This window comes from Chiloscyllium plagiosum, unplaced genomic scaffold, assembly GCF_037043375.1.
Source record: "Chiloscyllium plagiosum isolate Xiang-an unplaced genomic scaffold, Cpla_swu_hap1 HiC_scaffold_33, whole genome shotgun sequence".
Taxonomy (NCBI): domain Eukaryota; kingdom Metazoa; phylum Chordata; class Chondrichthyes; order Orectolobiformes; family Hemiscylliidae; genus Chiloscyllium; species Chiloscyllium plagiosum.
The window spans coordinates 1,631,689-1,638,057 of NW_028270171.1; positions in this window are offsets into that span (position 1 = coordinate 1,631,689).

The window sequence follows — 6,369 nt, forward strand, 5'->3', positions numbered from 1 at the left end:
GAACACGGAATGGACAGTGTGGCATGGGGAACATGGAATGGACAGTGTTCCATGGGGAACATGGAATGGACAGTGGGGCATGGGGAACACGGAATGGAGAGCGTGGCATGGAGAACATGGAATGGACAGTGTGGCATGGAGAACACGGAATGGAGAGTGTGGCATGGAGAACATGGAATGGATAGTGTGCCATGGAGAACACGGAATGGACAGTGTGGCATGGAGAACACGGAATGGACAGTGTAGCATGGGGAACATGGAATCGATAGTGTGCCATGGAGAACACGGAATGGAGAGTGTGCCATGGGGAACACGGAATGGACAGTGTGGCATGGGGAACATGGAATGGATCGTGTGCCATGGGGAACATGGAATGGACAGTGCACCATGGGGAACACGGAATGGACAGTGTACCATGGGGAACGTGGAATGGAGAGTGTGCCATGGGGAACATGGAATGAACAGTGTGGCATGGGGAACACGGAATGGATAATGTGCCATGGGGAACACGGAATGGACAGTGTACCATGGGGAACACGGAATGGATAGTGCACCATGGGGAGCACGGAATGGACAGTGTTCCATGGGGTACATGGAATGGATAGTGTGGCATGGGGAACATGGAATGTATAGTGTGCCATTGGGTACATGGAATGGACAGTGTGGCATGGAGAACATGGAATGGACAGTGTTGCATGGAGAACACGGAATGGATTGTGTGCCATGGTGAACACGGAATGGAGAACGTGGCATGGAGAACATGGAATGGACAGTGTACCATGGGGAACATGGAATGGACAGAGTACCATGGGGAACATGGAATGGATAGTGTGCCATGGGGAACATGGAATGGACAGTGTGCCATGGAGAACACGGAATGGATTGTGTTCCATGGGGAACATGGAATGGACAGTGCAACTTAGGGGACACGGAATGGACAGTGCACCATGGGGAACACGGAATGGAGAGCGTGGCATGGTGAACACGGAATGGACAGTGTGGCATGGAGAACATGGAATGGATAGTGTGGCATAGGGAACATGGAATGGACAGTGTGGCGTGCGGAACATGGAATGGGCAGTGTGCCATGGGGAACATGGAATGGACAGTGAGGCATGGAGAACCCGGAATGGACAGTGTGCCATGGGGAACACAGAATGGACAGTGTGCCATGGGGAACATGGAATGGACAGTGAGGCATGGAGAACCCGAAATGGACAGTGTGCCATGGGGAACACAGAATGGACAGTGTGGCATGGGGAACATGGAATGGACAGTGAGGCATGGAGAACCCGGAATGGACAGTGTGCCATGGGGAACATGGAATGGACAGTGTGGCATGGAGAACATGGAATGGAGAGCGTGGCATGGCGAACATGGAATGGACAGTGTGGCATGGGGAACACGGAATGGACAGTGTGGCATGGTGAACACGGAATGGATAGTGTGGCATGGGGAACATGGAATGGACAGTGTGGCATGGAGAACATGGAATGGAGAGCGTGGCATGGCGAACATGGAATGGACAGTGTGGCATGGGGAACACGGAATGGACAGTGTGGCATGGTGAACACGGAATGGATAGTGTGGCATGGGGAACATGGAATGGATAGCGTGTCATGGGGAACATGGAATGGACAGTGTGGCATGGAGAACCTGGAATGGGCAGTGTGGCATGGAGAACCCAGAATGGACAGTGTGCGATGGGGAACATGGAATGGACAGTGCACCGTGGCGAACATGGAATGGAGAGTGTGGCATGGAGAACATGGATGGCCAATCAAGATTTAAGTGTAGACTTGAGAAAAACTCTATTTCTCTTCAAATAGTGTCCTGGGATGGTTTACATTCACCTGATGACTAGAACCGTTCCTTAGGTTAGCTTCTAGCTCTTTAGTTCATAGCTTTAAATTGAGGGGCGATCGATATAGGACAGATGTCCGAGGTAGTTTCTTTATTCAGAGATTAGTAGGGGGCATGGAATGCACTGCCTGCAATACTAGTAGACCCGCTAACTTTAAGGGCATTTAAGGGTCATTGGATAGCTATATCGAGTTGAATCGACTCCCTAGAGTGTGGAAATATGGATGAGAATGGAATAGTGTAGTGTAGGACAGATTGGTTTCACAGGTTGGCACAATATCGAGGGCTGAAGACCTGTAAAGTACTATGTTCTCTGTTCTTTGTTCTCATTCAAGAGCCAGTTACTCCAAAAATTGGTATCAGCTTGGACTTTCTTGTTCAGGCCACTGGGGAGTTGCATAAGAACTGTGAGTTGGATGAGGCCATTCAGCCCCTCTGAGCCTGCTCTGCCATTCAGTACAATCATGGATAGATGATCTTATATGGCTTTAGCTCCACTTTCCTGCTTGCCTCTTCCACAGCCCTTGACTTCTTTGTGGATTGGAAATCTGTCTAACTCAGCCTTGAGTATATTCAAATATCCCATGAACTTCTGTTTCATATGTAGCACTGCATTTGAGCAAAGTTGACCTGAAATTGTAACTGGGAAGAGATCCATCAGCATCATCCATCACTCCTGAAAGAAAGTAAGTGTGAACTGTGAGGATTAGCAAGGAATAGTTAACATCAAAATGTCTGATATCCTGGGAGTTGATTTTTAAAACAGAAAGGTACTGTACCAGAGAAATGTGGGTGTATCCTGTGCTTTGATTATAGCAACGAGATGCTTATCAATGAGCTGAGTGGGCTGTGCAAACCAATAAATCCACCTGAATGAATGAATGAGACATCAGGATTTGGGGAGGTTTGTAAAACATCGATGGTAGTTTTGAGGAAATTGGGAAGGATTCTGACAGATTGTAAACAGGATTGTGATAGCCCACATAGGTTCTGATAAGCCAGACTTTATTTGATCAAAAGAGCTTTGTTTTGAAGTGGAAATTACATCACAGATTTATGGGAGAAGCTATCCTGTTGGCTCACCATGACTGTTCAAGGATTTCAATGAAAGCAATAACTAAAACAGGAACATGAAAGGGAGAAAATAGAGGAGAGGGTAAAGGAACTAGGCCACATGAATAATGTCCCAGATCCTGGTATCAATAAACCCCTCTCTTAACCTTGAAATGAGGTGATTACGCTAGTAGAGGGCACATGACCGGAGAGAGCTTGCTTTCAAAGGAGAGAATGAGGACTTCAGATGCTGGGGATCAGAGCTTAAAAATGTGTTGCTGGAAAAGTGCAGCAGGTCGGGCAGCATCAAAGGCGAAGGAGAGTTGACGTAGAAGGGCTTATGCCCGAAACGTCGATCTCCTTCTCCTTTGATGCTGCCCGACCTGCTGCCCTTTTCAAAGGAGAGAGCCAATGTCTTACAAAGACAGAGTGAAAGCAAAATTCTGCAGATGCTAGAAATCTGGGAAAGAAAATGCCAGAAACTCCCTGCAAGTCTTGCAGCAGCTATGGGCAGAGAACTGTTTCATATCAGTTCTGATGAAAGGTGCCAGATCTGAAAAGTTAACTCTGTTTCTCTCTCTATCCACTGACAGTGCCTGACTACTTAATGGTGTGAGTATCTTCTGTTTATATTTCTTTCAGAGAGAGAGTTTGTACCTGAGCTAATCATGAGCAGTTGAAGATGAATTTGGGTTTTACCAGGAGCAGTTTTGGGGCCATGACTTCTTCAAGTGCATTTAAAAAACAAGTGAATGATGTACATGTAGGGTAAGACCAAATGAGCCAACAGCTTTTTGTCATCCAAACCTATCTGTTGGTTGATTATGCTGAGGCAATGAAGGTCTAGATCAAAGAGATCAGGCATTGAGATGACTTGATGTTCAACCTTAGAATTTTAGGCAAAACACTAAAAACAGTATTTTGCTAATATCACTAGACTATTAATCCAGAGACTCAGGTTCAATTCCCACCACAGCAGATGGTGAAGTTCAAATTCAATAAACATTTGGAATTAAGAGTTTAATGATGGCCATGCAATCATTGTCAATTGTTGGAAAACCCCACCTGGTTCACTAATGTCCTTTAGGAAAGGAAGCTGTCATCCTTACCTGGTTAAAAGTCACACAACACCAGGTTATAGTCCAACAGGTTTAATTGGAAGCACTAGCTTTCGGAGCGTCGCTCCTTCATCAGGTGATAGTGCATCTCCAAATCATCCTCACCTGGTGTGGCTTACACATGACTCACACCCACAGCACTGTGGGTGACGTTTAGCAGCCCTCTGGACAATTAGGGAAGGGCAATAAACGCTGGCTTTGTCAGAGACACCCACATCCTATGAACAAATTAAAAAATCCTACTGAAAATGCACACAAAAGTGAGACAGTTCCTTAGCAATGATTCAATGCATAATGGAAACTTTCAGGTTCTTTCAACTTTTTCCGTTGCTTCCCGTACAAATACAGCAACTGGCAATTTTCTCTCTCTGCAGTATCATGAGGTGCTTTAATATAGTGAATGTGCTGCCTCGCCTAATTCTCACTCCCTAAAGTTGTGATCAATTGCAGCTTCAGGTTGACAAGCACTAAGCATGAACCCTGACATTATCACTTCCTGGAGAAAGTGAGGACTGCAGATGCTGGAGATCAGAGCTGAAAATGTGTTGCTGGAAAAGCGCAGCAGGTCAGGCAGCATCCAAGGAGCAGCATCACGTTTTCTGAAGAAGGGCTCATGCCCGAAACGTTGATTCTCCTGCTCCTTGGATGCTGCCTGACCTGCTGCGCTTTTCCAGCAACACATTTTCAGCTATTATCACTTCCTGGCCCAGGTTATCCCCATGAGTTTGCATGGCATATTCTTTTGTAGCCTAGATTAGATTAGATTTCCTCAGTACAGAAACAGGCCCTTCGGCCCAGCAAGTCTACACTGACCCTCCGAAGAGTAACCCACCCAGACCCATTCCCCCACCTTATATTCACCCCTGACTAATGCACCTCACACCACGGACAATTTAGCATGGCCAATTCAACTGACCTGCACATCCTTTGGACTGTGGGAGGAAACTGGAGCACCCGGAGGAAACCCACGCAGACACGGGGAGAACGTGCAAACTCCGCACAGACAGTCGCCCGAGGCTGGAATCGAACCTGGGACCCTGGTGCTATGAGGCAGCAGTGTTAACCACTGAGTCACCATGCAACCCTGTTACCTGTTAATAATTCCATTCATGAAACTTTTGGGAGATGACATTTGTCTGCTATATGTTCCTTCGTGCAGGTTGGACTGTTGCTTTTAGAGATGGGTGTTCTCTACCCATTTCCACTGTCCAACAAAATCCAATATTCTGGGAAGTGGCTGTTTCAAAACTGCTTCATCCTTTTCTGCCACTGATTAACATCCCTTCAAAGGGCCTTCAATTCTTTTACTGGTGATTGGTTATTATCATCTTCCAATTTCCAGCCAACCAAATTCTTAACCGATTCTATTTCTCACTCCCACACAGCTGACACATTTCATGGACCAGAGCAACTTCCAAATGATTCGGGTGGCAGGTAAAGCACAGGACATTTATTCCTGCACCTGCACATTGCACTTTCTAACATTGTTTAAATGTGAACTCAAAAAGAACTGTAAAAGGGACAAGCTGGAGATGAGACAAGCCTCTGTTTCTGAGTTCTCCTCAGAGTCTGATTGTTTTTTGGACAGTAAATACTGTTCTTAGTTCCACTACTGTTTATTCACTGCCTTACTGCTAAATGCTGGTTATTCTGATGCTAACAAAACATTTTATTCTACTTTTAAATTGCTTTTAAAATTAAATTGTTGTCATTCCTTTACTTAAAATACCAGTGCACAATTCCATTATTGTGCTGTATTGATCTCAATTTTTTTTTATCAGCTATTAATACTCTTGTTATGTATTTACTCTCTACACACCTTTTATGGCACATAATCTGCCAACACATTGATAATTACCTTTGTTATTGGCAAATCAGAAAGTTAATGAGGTGATAACGTTTTTAAGGTTTCTGCTGAAGAGGATGGACTGACAGTGAATATAAAGCTCAAAAGCAGACAGATTGGCCTCAGATCCTCTAAAGCAGCAGAAGAGGTGGATTGTGATCTGAGTCAAGCTCATGGTCAGTTCCCCAGTCTGAGCTCTCTGCCAATCTGCTTTAAGTCTCCTGTCCCTAATTTAGGATCTGACCATCTATCCGCATTTATCTGTATGTGAGACTGCATATTTTTATAATATTTTGTTCTGTATTGTTTGAATTATTTCTGGTTATTCTATTGAAATGAAGACTTTTTTTTAACAGCAGAAGTGATTGTAACTCGCATCTAACCTGTGGTTAAATGTACAAGTTCCTTACAACTATTTGTGAAGTGAACTTGCAGGTGGGAAAGAGGCCTTTCTGAAGCATTTATGCAAATTATGGTATTAAAGTTTAG